Genomic DNA, 17414 nt, shown 5'->3' on the forward strand with positions numbered 1-17414 from the left:
TGTGGGCAAGAGCAAAGCAGGTAATCCATTCGGAAAGACTATTTTTTATTTTCGTTTTGCAGATCCTGTCGCAATCCACTTTAAAGCAGATAAATTATTTATTTTTTATACACCTATTAATTACGATAGTAACAGCTTAACGTATTCCACCCAGTCAATCTTTGGAATATACGAAATAAAATTGGATCTGTCTTGAATTTGGATCCAGGTTTCAAATTGGTTTCAGTAATAAATGCTATATATACGTTATTAGCTTTAAGAAAATTCAATTAATCAGCACATCCTTAAATGTCTAGGAAAAAAAATTTAACCAATATTTATAAAAATGGAATGCTGTTTGTATGTCATGAGTTGGTCCGAGAACGGGAGTAGGCCGTTGGGCCGGATGTCGTTAGGCTGAAGGGCATTAGTCCGAATGCCATTAGGCCGAAAAGGTCGTTAGACCGAAGTTAACCCGTATAGGCCTGAGTGGAAGCAAAAATACTGAAACCCTCACCGCTCAGCGAATTCTTAACGGATGCAAATGATTTTTTTCCAGTTCAGTGGCCCACATATCTAGTTTCTAGAAGTGGCCAGAGAAACTCGGAAATATGTCTGTGGCCGGAGTTATTCCGGTGGGTTACTGGGTCAAGTCGGGTAAAAAAAAGCATTTTTTTGGGACATGCAAAGATACCTTTAATTATTTGCAATGACAATCATTTTTATTTGCATAAATCATTAAGATCTGATATTCAACATTATAAATGAAGAGTTTTGCACCGTTTAAAATATACCAGATGTGGCCATTTGGACGTTATGCCCGGAAGAACCGGCTGTAGATTTGTTGGATACTAAACCGTTTCAATTCTCGAAAAGTAGAAATCAAACATAATTTTGCACTAAAAGGCGTTCCCATGATCTTGGCACAGATGTTCAGATACAAATTGGCCACTTTATCATAAGTTTGAGGCGTCCCGGGACTCGAAAATGATCATTTATAGGATTAATCAAATGCAAAACTCATAGTTATCCAATTTAATCGTTTCTCAAAAAGTTTACACTGATGCAATTTTCTTAAAATTCCGTCATGTAGTGGCCACATTATAGCCGATTCCGGAAATTATCTGTGACTTGAAATTTGCCTACCTTGAGGGGCACAAACATACAGTACCCTTCTCCCCCGACCTGACCCAGTGATCCACCGGAATAACTCCAGCTATAAGAATGTTTCCGCGTTCCTCTGTCCACTTCTAGAAACTAGATATGTGTGCCAGTATACTGACAAAAAATCATTTGAATCCGTCAAGAATTCGCTGAGCGGTGAGGGTTTTAGAATTTTTGCCTTCACTCAGGCCTATACGGGTTAAGACGAATTTTACATTTGGCCATTTATCACATTGATCAGTGTTTTTCCTTCCAAAGACTGCTCTTTCTAGTTATATTTCACAGCGGATATTGTGAGCTTCTTGGTAATGCAAATGACCCTGACCTTACCAAATTACCTTACAACCCATGCGATCTGAAAATTAGAACTTTTGAAAAATAAGCCTCACCCTATTGCCAATAGGCTATTGGACACATTGGTGCATTCTACCCCATTATTTTAGCGCGTCCTACCGCCAATATTTTGATTCATTCTACCCCAATGTTTTAGTGCTTTCTGTTTCGTTCATTTGGCATTTTGAACTAGTACTGTTTCATTGAAACCTATATTTGTCGTCAAATAAACTGTTTTTGTAGGAAAACACTTAATGCGACAATAGGAAATATTGTAAACTATTGTGTTACGTTACAAATTTCTAGTATACTTTGTAATATCCCTGTAAAACGCGATTGAGCTTGAGTTGGCATTTCGAATTATCTTCCCCTACTCGTCCAGCATCAATTTCGATGAAAACCGAAGACGAAGACGAGTGGATGGTTCAATTTTCCCCTTCAATGGATGGAGACGCTTGGTTTCTAGTACTAGCTCGAAATAGATATGTGTATGATGTTTGCGTTATAAATCTTCGTCGATTGGAAGCATCTCATCGTGCCTCCAACTCCATCGTCGTTCAGGTTTCTATAGCTGCTGCTACTGCTACTGGTCTCAAGTGAAAAATGTTTGCACATTATTTCCAAGTGTCGTACATTATTTCGCATCAGAATTCACTAGATTCCTTCGAAAGCTTACTCCCCTACAGCTGAAGGACTGATGGAGGTGCAACAAGACGAGTAGGTCCCGGAGGGCACTATATCCTTATTGTTACTGTACTCTGGTGTACCACGTACCTCTCAAAGGCGAAAGAAAGAGAGAGAATCACTGCTCAACATGAAGGACTGGTTGAACGGTTTTTCCTTCCTTGGAGGCAAACAGGGGAAGGACGTTCTGTTTCTTATTCCATTATTACACACTTTGCATACCAATTGGCGACGATCCTATCTGGCTGGCAGTTAGCGCAGTGGGGTAGAGATTCTGAAGTGGAGAAATAACGGCATTGAACAATTTTTTTTTTTTTTTTTTTTTGATATTTATAATTAATGTACCTTGGCTCCGTTATGCCTTAAGTCGGTTGAACCTTAAGGTGAAGATGAATCGAAGCCAAACTTCAAATTTTCAAGAGCACGGATCTGGAGAACCAAACACCCGTTTAAGCTGAAAACCTAATCGATTGGTCACCACCAGCTAGTGACCAATCGATTAAGTTTTCAGCTTAAACGGATGTTTGGTTCTCCAGATCCGTGCTCTTGAAAATTTGAAGTTTGGCTTCGATTCATCTTCACCTTAAGTTAAAAAGGGTTTGAAAAATTCGTGAAATTTGAATGTTTTATTGTTGATTTCTCAATAAAATTGTTCTTAGATATACTGGTATATTTCAATAGCTTCACCCTTAAATATATCTTACTTACTAAGGCTTCAGCAACGAAGAAAAACACAATTGTTATTTTGTAAAACATATCATTTGGCTCCGTAATGCGTGAGGGTGCTTGAGCCTTCCAAATAAATCATTGAATTTTATACTTGGTTTCTATCCCAAAATGTTTCCAAATATATCTGGTACTGGTAACCCTATCTCGGAACCTTACACAAGTCAGTAGCTACTTGTAAACGCAGAACAATATGTAAAGCAGCCACTGAAATCAAGTGGAACAATTCAGCGAGCGGATGGAGCTTCGTATCGTTCCTCGACTTGTGCAATCAGTTTCTGAAAGCAGTAGCTATGCAAATCGTTTTCCCGCCAAGCTTTCCTTGGGTTCCGAGCGAACTTCACAATCATTTGCCTCACCGTTCGTTCGGAAAGTTCTGTCATGTCTGACAGGCAAGTCTCGCATAGTGCCCCAAAGGATGCCAGAACAACACTTGACATGGGATGCACCCGGGACCGAAGCTGAATAACTAGTGGTGGCGCTAGAGGGCAATGGAATCATCAATTTGCAATTTGTAACCCGGGCGGAATGCAGTATGGTGCTTCTAGTGGAGTTCGTCGAAAAAAAAAACGGTTTGAAATTGTGGGAGATGTGGGCCTCATTAGAGTGGGCGTAGAGTTTGAATGCCGGTTGAGTACTTCCCAAAAAATCTGGGAACGGAGAACGGATGAATGGAAAGCACTGTAAATACAGTCAAGTGGTAAATGGGTTTTGTGATCGTTAGTGTGCACAAGCTTGATTATTTAGGATGCCCTAAAATAGATGAAAGGTGAACTTCCCACGCAATTTTGATGAAATTGGAATCTGAATGAGATTTTTTACTCTTTTATGGAAACGTTTCATTTCAGTTTATTATTTCCTTTCCATTTGTTGGTTTTGACTCGATTTCGATTCGATTTCGATTCGATTTCGATTCGATTTCGATTCGATTTCGTTTCGATTTCGATTCGATTTCGATTCGATTTCGATTCGATTTCGATTCGATTTCGATTCGATTTCGATTCGATTTCGATTTCGATTCGATTTCGATTTCGATTCGATTTCGATTCGATTTCGATTCGATTTCGATTCGATTTCGATTCGATTTCGATTCGATTTCGATTCGATTTCGATTCGATTTCGATTCGATTTCGATTCGATTTCGATTCGATTTCGATTCGATTTCGATTCGATTTCGATTCGATTTCGATTCGATTTCGATTCGATTTCGATTCGATTTCGATTCGATTTCGATTCGATTTCGATTCGATTTCGATTCGATTTCGATTCGATTTCGATTCGATTTCGATTCGATTTCGATTCGATTTCGATTCGATTTCGATTCGATTTCGATTCGATTTCGATTCGATTTCGATTCGATTTCGATTCGATTTCGATTCGATTTCGATTCGATTTCGATTCGATTTCGATTCGATTTCGATTCGATTTCGATTCGATTTCGATTCGATTTCGATTCGATTTCGATTCGATTTCGATTTCGATTCGATTTCGATTCGATTTCGATTCGATTTCGATTCGATTTCGATTCGATTTCGATTCGATTTCGATTCGATTTCGATTCGATTTCGATTCGATTTCGATTCGATTTCGATTCGATTTCGATTCGATTTCGATTCGATTTCGATTCGATTTCGATTCGATTTCGATTCGATTTCGATTCGATTTCGATTCGATTTTCGATTTCGATTCGATTTCGATTCGATTTCGATTCGATTTCGATTCGATTTCGATTCGATTTCGATTCGATTTCGATTCGATTTCGATTCGATTTCGATTCGATTTCGATTCGATTTCGATTCGATTTCGATTCGATTTCGATTCGATTTCGATTCGATTTCGATTCGATTTCGATTCGATTTCGATTCGATTTCGATTCGATTTCGATTCGATTTCGATTCGATTCGATTTCGATTCGATTTCGATTCGATTTCGATTCGATTTCGATTCGATTTCGATTCGATTTCGATTCGATTTCGATTCGATTCGATTTCGATTCGATTTCGATTCGATTTCGATTCGATTTCGATTCGATTTCGATTCGATTTCGATTCGATTCGATTTCGATTCGATTTCGATTCGATTTCGATTCGATTTCGATTCGATTTCGATTCGATTTCGATTCGATTTCGATTCGATTTCGATTCGATTTCGATTCGATTTCGATTCGATTTCGATTCGATTTCGATTCGATTTCGATTTCGATTCGATTTCGATTCGATTTCGATTCGATTTCGATTCGATTTCGATTCGATTTCGATTCGATTTCGATTCGATTTCGATTCGATTTCGATTCGATTTCGATTCGATTTCGATTCGATTTCGATTCGATTTCGATTCGATTTCGATTCGATTTCGATTCGATTTCGATTCGATTTCGATTCGATTTCGATTCGATTTCGATTCGATTTCGATTCGATTTCGATTCGATTTCGATTCGATTTCGATTCGATTTCGATTCGATTTCGATTCGATTTCGATTCGATTTCGATTCGATTTCGATTCGATTTCGATTCGATTTCGATTCGATTTCGATTCGATTTCGATTCGATTTCGATTCGATTTCGATTCGATTTCGATTCGATTTCGATTCGATTTCGATTCGATTTCGATTCGATTTCGATTCGATTTCGATTCGATTTCGATTCGATTTCGATTCGATTTCGATTCGATTCGATTCGATTTCGATTTCGATTCGATTTCGTTCGATTCGATTCGATTTCGATTCGATTTCGATTCGATTTCGATTCGATTTCGATTTCGATTCGATTTCGATTCGATTTCGATTCGATTTCGATTCGATTTCGATTCGATTTCGATTCGATTTCGATTCGATTTCGATTCGATTTCGATTCGATTTCGATTCGATTTCGATTCGATTTCGATTCGATTTCGATTCGATTTCGATTCGATTTCGATTCGATTTCGATTCGATTTCGATTCGATTTCGATTCGATTTCGATTCGATTTCGATTCGATTTCGATTCGATTTCGATTCGATTTCGATTCGATTTCGATTCGATTCGATTCGATTCGATTCGATTCGATTCGATTCGATTCGATTCGATTTCGATTCGATTTCGATTCGATTTCGATTCGATTCGATTCGATTTCGATTCGATTTCGATTCGATTTCGATTCGATTTCGATTCGATTTCGATTCGATTCGATTCGATTCGATTTCGATTCGATTTCGATTCGATTTCGATTCGATTTCGATTCGATTTCGATTCGATTTCGATTCGATTTCGATTCGATTTCGATTCGATTTCGATTCGATTTCGATTCGATTTCGATTCGATTTCGATTCGATTTCGATTCGATTTCGATTCGATTTCGATTCGATTTCGATTCGATTTCGATTCGATTTCGATTCGATTTCGATTCGATTTCGATTCGATTTCGATTCGATTTCGATTCGATTTCGATTCGATTTCGATTCGATTTCGATTCGATTTCGATTCGATTTCGATTCGATTTCGATTCGATTTCGATTCGATTTCGATTCGATTTCGATTCGATTTCGATTCGATTTCGATTCGATTTCGATTCGATTTCGATTCGATTTCGATTCGATTTCGATTCGATTTCGATTCGATTTCGATTCGATTTCGATTCGATTTCGATTCGATTTCGATTCGATTTCGATTCGATTTCGATTCGATTTTGATTCGATTTCGATTCGATTTGATTTCGATTTCGATTCGATTTCGATTCGATTTCGATTCGATTTCGATTCGATTTCGATTCGATTTCGATTCGATTTCGATTCGATTACGATTCGATTTCGATTCAATTTCGATTTCGATTTCGATTTCGATTTCGATTCGATTTCGATTCGATTTCGATTCGATTTCGATTCGATTTCGATTCGATTTCGATTCGATTTCGATTCGATTTCGATTCGATTTCGATTCGATTTCGATTCGATTTCGATTCGATTTCGATTCGATTTCGATTCGATTTCGATTCGATTTCGATTCGTCCATCCAGCTGATTCATTTCCCAGCGACTGCCCACACCCGTCCCCATGCAAACGCGAAACTCTGAGAGCGAGAGTTGAGCCGCTTGTTGTTCAGAATACCGCACAAGTCACGGTGAAGGTAAGATCTTTCAAATGTCTGCCCCATCGTCAGCGGTCGTGGGGTAGGCGTTCTCCTTCTTCGTCGCGAGAGCCAAAACCCAGCGAAATGCCAAAAAAAGATGGACCATCGTCGTCGCGTTCGATATCGTCGTGGGACCATTTATAAATAAACCGTAATGAGTCAATTTGTTGTGTTCACGTTTTTCGACGGTTGTGTGATGGTGTGATTCAGGTTATTATTACGCTGCGAAGGAAATATTTCACGGCATTCCTTCGCACTCGTTAGTACACACATTTGTTTCGAGAACGTTTTATCGCTTTTAAAGCTCTTCATTAGAGCGAAAGGCACGAAATTTGGTCTGCTGAAGTCACCTCAATGGGGTACATAACGATTTTTTCCGCACAGACACGACGACAGATTGCCCTTTCTTTGAGCAACGACCGCAAACGATCACAAATCTTCTCACGTCGGCCTTAACTAATACCTTACAAAAATCATGATAACGATGCCCAGAAGCCATTACAGAGGAACTTTCTTTCAACTAAGAAAACTTTGTTTTAAAATTAGATAAATTTGAAAAATATAAAAACATTTTTTTTAATTTCGAAAATTTTGGATTTTTTGAAAATATTGGTAATTTTGATAATTTTAATAGCTTAGATTTTTTATTCCAAGTTACATCTTCGAACAACAACCACACGATCACAAATCTCCTCACGTCTTCCTCAAATAATACCTGGCAAAAATCACAATAACGATGCTGGGACACCATTTCGCTTATTACACACGTCCTTTATTTGGGCTTAGAGCGGAACGTGTACCAAACAACATCATTGGCGAATCATCAACAGCCTTTTATGGGCAATGTTGAACCAACCAAAGCAGACCCTCTGTTTTGGCTTCAATCGACTGTCATTCAAGTCGATTCTTGTTTGGACAGTTAAGCCAAAACAATGACCAATGTTACAATTCGAATGCATAGTTTTGAATCAATATCGAATGACCGCTGCACATGTCAAATTGAATTGAGGATGAACTTCAACGGCAGAATCATTTCGTTAACTAATGATAGGTGATTGTCAATTATCAGTTCTGGATTTTCAATTATTATTGATCGACAGAAGTTGAAATGCCACATGAATTTATTCAGTTAACATTTTGTCAATCTCAAAATTTTTGAATATTCTAAATGTTTAGGCAGAATTTCAAAAGAGCAAAATTTCAAACCTTTTAGTATATTTAAAAAAAATTGTTTATTAAAAAAATCTTTAAATATAGAAAAAAAAATTATTTAAAAAAAATTTAAAAATTTTAAAAATTTTGCGAGGGTAAATTTAAAAAAAAACGAAATTCTGCAAACATAATTAAATGTTTTGATTTGGAAATAAAATGTTTATTTTTTTTCTTGTATTCTTTTATATTGATATTTGAGCCGACCACTTTTTACGTTTACTGAATTCAATACTTCTAAATTATAACATTGAAGTGTCGAGTCAACATAATAATTAAATCTGTACATACATTGTCAGTTTTTACGTTTTATTGACCCATAATCCTCATCTTAACGGTAAAAAAAAATCCAAAACAAATTTAGTACTCTTTTCAACTTAGAACCTCACCACTTTATCCAACGGTCACTTACACGTGCAAAACCCATCGGAAAAATTTCCCAGCAACCAGCAAGACATGATGGAGTTACCACCCACAAGATCCTAATCGATTCCGGTGTCTTAGGTTTCGGGCTGTTTTTGGTCTTCGGTCTACAGAAACAACTCGTGCACCGGTGCAAAGCTATTTACGCAGGGGTTAATTTATTCAGGGACCCAAAAACTGCGACCGGTAAGTAACTTCTTGACGAGTTTTCCCGTCGCATGCGGGGGGTTCAAGGACGATGAAAAGGCACATTCCACACAGACGATGGGTATGGTGATTGCATCCTAAAGAATCAAGACGAAGATTGCGATAGGGTGGTTTCGGCTGACTGGAGAAATCAAAGGATTCGGTTTTCTGAGAGATTATTTTCGAATGTCCATTTTTTGAGTAGTTTGGTTGATTGAGTCCTTCGTTGAAGCGTATGCTTCCACGAACCAATCTATTTTAAAAATACCTCTAGGGAGGGTCACCAGTTTATCGAGCAATATGGTTGAACATGGAAAAACGGCCCACCTCGATAACTCACCACTTAACCTTTGATAAAAGACAAGCATTGAAAATCGATTGAGATCTATGTACCTTTTTATTGATACGATTTGCAAACATAATCCAATGTCGAAATCGAATCGAAATCGAAACGAAATCGAATCGAAATCGAATCGAAATCGAATCGAAATCGAATCGAAATCGAATCGAAATCGAATCGAAATCGAATCGAAATCGAATCGAATCGAATCGAAATCGAATCGAAATCGAATCGAAATCGAATCGAAATCGAATCGAAATCGAATCGAAATCGAATCGAAATCGAATCGAAATCGAATCGAAATCGAATCGAAATCGAATCGAAATCGAATCGAAATCGAATCGAAATCGAATCGAAATCGAATCGAAATCGAATCGAAATCGAATCGAAATCGAATCGAAATCGAATCGAAATCGAATCGAAATCGAATCGAAATCGAATCGAAATCGAATCGAAATCGAATCGAAATCGAATCGAAATCGAATCGAAATCGAATCGAAATCGAATCGAAATCGAATCGAAATCGAATCGAAATCGAATCGAAATCGAATCGAAATCGAATCGAAATCGATCGAAATCGAATCGAAATCGAATCGAAATCGAATCGAAATCGAATCGAAATCGAATCGAAATCGAATCGAAATCGAATCGAAATCGAATCGAAATCGAATCGAAATCGAATCGAAATCGAATCGAAATCGAATCGAAATCGAATCGAAATCGAATCGAAATCGAATCGAAATCGAATCGAAATCGAATCGAAATCGAATCGAAATCGAATCGAAATCGAATCGAAATCGAATCGAAATCGAATCGAAATCGAATCGAAATCGAATCGAAATCGAATCGAAATCGAATCGAAATCGAATCGAAATCGAATCGAAATCGAATCGAAATCGAATCGAAATCGAATCGAAATCGAATCGAAATCGAATCGAAATCGAATCGAATCGAAATCGAATCGAAATCGAATCGAAATCGAATCGAAATCGAATCGAAATCGAATCGAAATCGAATCGAATCGAAATCGAATCGAAATCGAATCGAAATCGAATCGAAATCGAATCGAAATCGAATCGAAATCGAATCGAAATCGAATCGAAATCGAATCGAAATCGAATCGAAATCGAATCGAATCGAATCGAAATCGAATCGAAATCGAATCGAAATCGAATCGAAATCGAATCGAAATCGAATCGAAATCGAATCGAAATCGAATCGAAATCGAATCGAAATCGAATCGAAATCGAATCGAAATCGAATCGAAATCGAATCGAAATCGAATCGAAATCGAATCGAAATCGAATCGAAATCGAATCGAAATCGAATCGAAATCGAATCGAAATCGAATCGAAATCGAATCGAAATCGAATCGAATCGAATCGAATCGAAATCGAATCGAAATCGAATCGAAATCGAATCGAAATCGAATCGAAATCGAATCGAAATCGAATCGAAATCGAATCGAAATCGAATCGAAATCGAATCGAATCGAAATCGAATCGAAATCGAATCGAAATCGAATCGAAATCGAATCGAAATCGAATCGAAATCGAATCGAAATCGAATCGAAATCGAATCGAAATCGAATCGAAATCGAATCGAAATCGAATCGAAATCGAATCGAAATCGAATCGAAATCGAATCGAAATCGAATCGAATCGAAATCGAATCGAAATCGAATCGAAATCGAATCGAATCGAAATCGAATCGAAATCGAATCGAAATCGAATCGAAATCGAATCGAAATCGAATCGAAATCGAATCGAAATCGAATCGAAATCGAATCGAAATCGAATCGAAATCGAATCGAAATCGAATCGAATCGAATCGAATCGAAATCGAATCGAAATCGAATCGAAATCGAATCGAAATCGAATCGAAATCGAATCGAAATCGAATCGAAATCGAATCGAAATCGAATCGAAATCGAATCGAAATCGAATCGAAATCGAATCGAAATCGAATCGAATCGAAATCGAATCGAAATCGAATCGAAATCGAATCGAAATCGAATCGAAATCGAATCGAAATCGAATCGAAATCGAATCGAAATCGAATCGAAATCGAATCGAAATCGAATCGAAATCGAATCGAAATCGAATCGAAATCGAATCGAAATCGAATCGAAATCGAATCGAAATCGAATCGAAATCGAATCGAAATCGAATCGAAATCGAATCGAAATCGAATCGAAATCGAATCGAAATCGAATCGAAATCGAATCGAAATCGAATCGAAATCGAATCGAAATCGAATCGAAATCGAATCGAAATCGAATCGAAATCGAATCGAAATCGAATCGAAATCGAATCGAAATCGAATCGAAATCGAATCGAAATCGAATCGAAATCGAATCGAAATCGAATCGAAATCGAATCGAAATCGAATCGAAATCGAATCGAAATCGAATCGAAATCGAATCGAAATCGAATCGAATCGAAATCGAATCGAAATCGAATCGAAATCGAATCGAAATCGAATCGAAATCGAATCGAAATCGAATCGAAATCGAATCGAAATCGAATCGAAATCGAATCGAAATCGAATCGAAATCGAATCGAAATCGAATCGAAATCGAATCGAAATCGAATCGAAATCGAATCGAAATCGAATCGAAATCGAATCGAAATCGAATCGAAATCGAATCGAAATCGAATCGAAATCGAATCGAAATCGAATCGAAATCGAATCGAAATCGAATCGAAATCGAATCGAAATCGAATCGAAATCGAATCGAAATCGAATCGAAATCGAATCGAAATCGAATCGAAATCGAATCGAAATCGAATCGAAATCGAATCGAAATCGAATCGAAATCGAATCGAAATCGAATCGAAATCGAATCGAAATCGAATCGAAATCGAATCGAAATCGAATCGAAATCGAATCGAAATCGAATCGAAATCGAATCGAAATCGAATCGAAATCGAATCGAAATCGAATCGAAATCGAAATCGAATCGAAATCGAATCGAAATCGAATCGAAATCGAATCGAAATCGAATCGAATCGAAATCGAATCGAAATCGAATCGAAATCGAATCGAAATCGAATCGAAATCGAATCGAAATCGAATCGAAATCGAATCGAAATCGAATCGAAATCGAAATCGAATCGAAATCGAATCGAAATCGAATCGAAATCGAATCGAAATCGAATCGAAATCGAATCGAAATCGAATCGAAATCGAATCGAAATCGAATCGAAATCGAATCGAAATCGAATCGAAATCGAATCGAAATCGAATCGAAATCGAATCGAAATCGAATCGAAATCGAATCGAAATCGAATCGAAATCGAATCGAAATCGAATCGAAATCGAATCGAAATCGAATCGAAATCGAATCGAAATCGAATCGAAATCGAATCGAAATCGAATCGAAATCGAATCGAAATCGAATCGAAATCGAATCGAAATCGAATCGAAATCGAATCGAAATCGAATCGAAATCGAATCGAAATCGAATCGAAATCGAAATCGAAATCGAAATCGAATCGAAATCGAATCGAAATCGAATCGAAATCGAATCGAAATCGAATCGAAATCGAATCGAAATCGAATCGAAATCGAATCGAAATCGAATCGAATCGAATCGAAATCGAATCGAATCGAATCGAAATCGAATCGAAATCGAATCGAAATCGAATCGAAATCGAATCGAAATCGAATCGAAATCGAATCGAAATCGAATCGAAATCGAATCGAAATCGAATCGAAATCGAATCGAAATCGAATCGAAATCGAATCGAAATCGAATCGAAATCGAATCGAAATCGAATCGAAATCGAATCGAAATCGAATCGAAATCGAATCGAAATCGAATCGAAATCGAATCGAAATCGAATCGAATCGAAATCGAATCGAAATCGAATCGAAATCGAATCGAAATCGAATCGAAATCGAATCGAAATCGAATCGAAATCGAATCGAAATCGAATCGAAATCGAATCGAAATCGAATCGAAATCGAATCGAAATCGAATCGAAATCGAATCGAAATCGAATCGAAATCGAATCGAATCGAAATCGAATCGAAATCGAATCGAAATCGAATCGAAATCGAATCGAAATCGAATCGAAATCGAATCGAAATCGAATCGAAATCGAATCGAAATCGAATCGAAATCGAATCGAAATCGAATCGAAATCGAATCGAAATCGAATCGAAATCGAATCGAAATCGAATCGAAATCGAATCGAAATCGAATCGAAATCGAATCGAAATCGAATCGAAATCGAATCGAAATCGAATCGAAATCGAATCGAAATCGAATCGAAATCGAATCGAAATCGAATCGAAATCGAATCGAAATCGAATCGAAATCGAATCGAAATCGAATCGAAATCGAATCGAAATCGAATCGAAATCGAATCGAAATCGAATCGAAATCGAATCGAAATCGAATCGAAATCGAATCGAAATCGAATCGAAATCGAATCGAATCGAATCGAATCGAAATCGAATCGAAATCGAATCGAAATCGAATCGAAATCGAATCGAAATCGAATCGAAATCGAATCGAAATCGAATCGAAATCGAATCGAAATCGAATCGAAATCGAATCGAAATCGAATCGAAATCGAATCGAAATCGAATCGAAATCGAATCGAAATCGAATCGAAATCGAATCGAAATCGAATCGAAATCGAATCGAAATCGAATCGAAATCGAATCGAAATCGAATCGAAATCGAATCGAAATCGAATCGAAATCGAATCGAAATCGAATCGAAATCGAATCGAAATCGAATCGAAATCGAATCGAAATCGAATCGAAATCGAATCGAAATCGAATCGAAATCGAATCGAAATCGAATCGAAATCGAATCGAAATCGAATCGAAATCGAATCGAAATCGAATCGAAATCGAATCGAAATCGAATCGAAATCGAATCGAAATCGAATCGAAATCGAATCGAAATCGAATCGAAATCGAATCGAAATCGAATCGAAATCGAATCGAAATCGAATCGAAATCGAATCGAAATCGAATCGAAATCGAATCGAAATCGAATCGAAATCGAATCGAAATCGAATCGAAATCGAATCGAAATCGAATCGAAATCGAATCGAAATCGAATCGAAATCGAATCGAAATCGAATCGAAATCGAATCGAAATCGAATCGAAATCGAATCGAAATCGAATCGAAATCGAATCGAAATCGAATCGAAATCGAATCGAAATCGAATCGAAATCGAATCGAAATCGAATCGAAATCGAATCGAAATCGAATCGAAATCGAATCGAAATCGAATCGAAATCGAATCGAAATCGAATCGAAATCGAATCGAAATCGAATCGAAATCGAATCGAAATCGAATCGAAATCGAATCGAAATCGAATCGAAATCGAATCGAAATCGAATCGAAATCGAATCGAAATCGAATCGAAATCGAATCGAAATCGAATCGAAATCGAATCGAAATCGAATCGAAATCGAATCGAAATCGAATCGAAATCGAATCGAAATCGAATCGAAATCGAATCGAAATCGAATCGAAATCGAATCGAAATCGAATCGAAATCGAATCGAAATCGAATCGAAATCGAATCGAAATCGAATCGAAATCGAATCGAAATCGAATCGAAATCGAATCGAAATCGAATCGAAATCGAATCGAAATCGAATCGAATCGAATCGAATCGAAATCGAATCGAAATCGAATCGAAATCGAATCGAAATCGAATCGAAATCGAATCGAAATCGAATCGAAATCGAATCGAAATCGAATCGAAATCGAATCGAAATCGAATCGAAATCGAATCGAAATCGAATCGAAATCGAATCGAAATCGAATCGAAATCGAATCGAAATCGAATCGAAATCGAATCGAAATCGAATCGAAATCGAATCGAAATCGAATCGAAATCGAATCGAAATCGAATCGAAATCGAATCGAAATCGAATCGAAATCGAATCGAAATCGAATCGAAATCGAATCGAAATCGAATCGAAATCGAATCGAAATCGAATCGAAATCGAATCGAAATCGAATCGAAATCGAATCGAAATCGAATCGAAATCGAATCGAAATCGAATCGAAATCGAATCGAAATCGAATCGAAATCGAATCGAAATCGAATCGAAATCGAATCGAAATCGAATCGAAATCGAATCGAAATCGAATCGAAATCGAATCGAAATCGAATCGAAATCGAATCGAAATCGAATCGAAATCGAATCGAAATCGAATCGAAATCGAATCGAAATCGAATCGAAATCGAATCGAAATCGAATCGAAATCGAATCGAAATCGAATCGAAATCGAATCGAAATCGAATCGAAATCGAATCGAAATCGAATCGAAATCGAATCGAAATCGAATCGAAATCGAATCGAAATCGAATCGAAATCGAATCGAAATCGAATCGAAATCGAATCGAATCGAAATCGAATCGAAATCGAATCGAAATCGAATCGAAATCGAATCGAAATCGAATCGAAATCGAATCGAAATCGAATCGAAATCGAATCGAAATCGAATCGAAATCGAATCGAAATCGAATCGAAATCGAATCGAAATCGAATCGAAATCGAATCGAATCGAAATCGGTTCAGATTTATAATGAATAATTTTCAAAGAACATACTCTTCCAATTTCCAGAATTCGTTTTGCATCATAATCAGTAAAAAAGTTTATTACAGAACTAACTCAAAATTGCTAGAATTTATCGCCGTGACAACAATTTTTGCCTCTGACGCAACTCGCGATACAGTGAAAATTTGTTTGTTTTCCTCGAGCAAATCGACTGCGCTGAGAGCCTCTTTTTCGTAGCTGAATCGTTTCAAAGTCTGCTAAGTAAGAGTGGTACTTGAAACCGAAAGTAACAGATCCTCTTATCCTGGGCGTTGCTGAGTGGAGACACGACCGAGTGGGTGCGAACATGTGCTGAATTTCGTTCACAAATTTCCTCGCATAAAAAAGTATGTAGCCTGCTTTGGGGAAATGAGCGTGAGTTACATTGGCGGCAGCAAATATTTGCGCTAGGCGTTAAAACTTGGAGAGCATCGACTTTGCGGATGAATTTTCCGTGTCGCTGCCCTTGGGATGTTTGTTGCGAGATGACAATTTTCTTTCACTATGATGTTCCGAGTGTACCTTTTCAATTTATCTTTTTAGATGTCGTGCTAGGATTTTTTGCGAAAGTTTATTGCCAGTCGTAAGTGTAACATTTTCAAAATTCTGATTATTTTATTAATTTCAAAACTTTTAAAATTATGTTAATTATTTTTTATATATTTTAAAGTTTTGATAATTTTTAGAAATTTGACAAATTATGCAAAAATAGCTGCCAATATACCCCTCAAAAATATAAAATACTGTTTCAACATTGTCATCAGGCAGCAAACTCACATTGCATCTCTCAGTACCCACAAAAGTGACATCTCCAATTCTCAGTGCCAAACAATACATTTACCTCGCTAATTGGCCAGTGATTGTCGCGATCAGTGGTCCATTCAAAACTCGCTTCAAACGGCACTCAGCTCCCCCCTCGTAGGCCCTCTTTCCGAGAATTCAGTTCGTTTACATCGCTTTCAATTATCTACCACGTCGCACCGGGAGCAGGAAATATCCCGACGGGCTTTCACGATGGGGACATGCAGGCAATATCACGCCCTGTTGACAGCAGAGGAGTCCCGACCAGTGGATTACAACAGAGTTATAACAGGTTTTTTTCTAATAAAATATGTTATAATTTTGGCTAGATATTTGTTAAAATAACAAAAAATATAACACAATTTCCTCTACACTCTACAATATTTGAACAAAATATGTTATAATTGAAACAAAAATATAACTCATTTTGTTATTTTCCATAACTGAATTATAACAAAATTCGTTATTTTCTTCGCTTTCAGATTTTTTGTGACAAATTGTGTTTTAATTTAGTTTCAAATTGAAACACATTTGAAAGCTTTTGTTATTATAACTGATGTTGTTTAAATTGTGTTTAATTTCCTCCATCAACTCAAAGTGTATCTAACAAAATTGAAACAAAATTTATAATTTGTAACAAATCTTGATATAACTGTGATATAATTTCGGGAATCCTGACCAATCGATTACAACAAAATTGTATAACAATTATCTATCAAAATGTGTTATAAAAAATTAGTTTCATTTTTGTTAGAAACAAACTGAGTTGTTTTAGGAATTTATGAATTGTGTCAAAACAAAACCAGTTAGAATAACAAAATCTGCTTTAAATTTATTTCAATAAAAACATAATTTTAACACAATTTGTTATAAGTATTCTGAAA

At 36.9% G+C, this 17414-nt stretch overlaps 1 protein-coding gene across 16 annotated transcripts in view; it reads left to right on the forward strand.

Moving 5' to 3' along the window:
- LOC5565278 (phosphatase and actin regulator 4) overlaps positions 1 to 17414 on the forward strand; it is a 557239-nt gene that overhangs the window by 424346 nt on the left and 115479 nt on the right. The window lies entirely within an intron of this gene.

This window comes from Aedes aegypti, chromosome 2 (assembly GCF_002204515.2).
Source record: "Aedes aegypti strain LVP_AGWG chromosome 2, AaegL5.0 Primary Assembly, whole genome shotgun sequence".
Classification (NCBI taxonomy): Eukaryota; Metazoa; Arthropoda; class Insecta; order Diptera; family Culicidae; genus Aedes; species Aedes aegypti.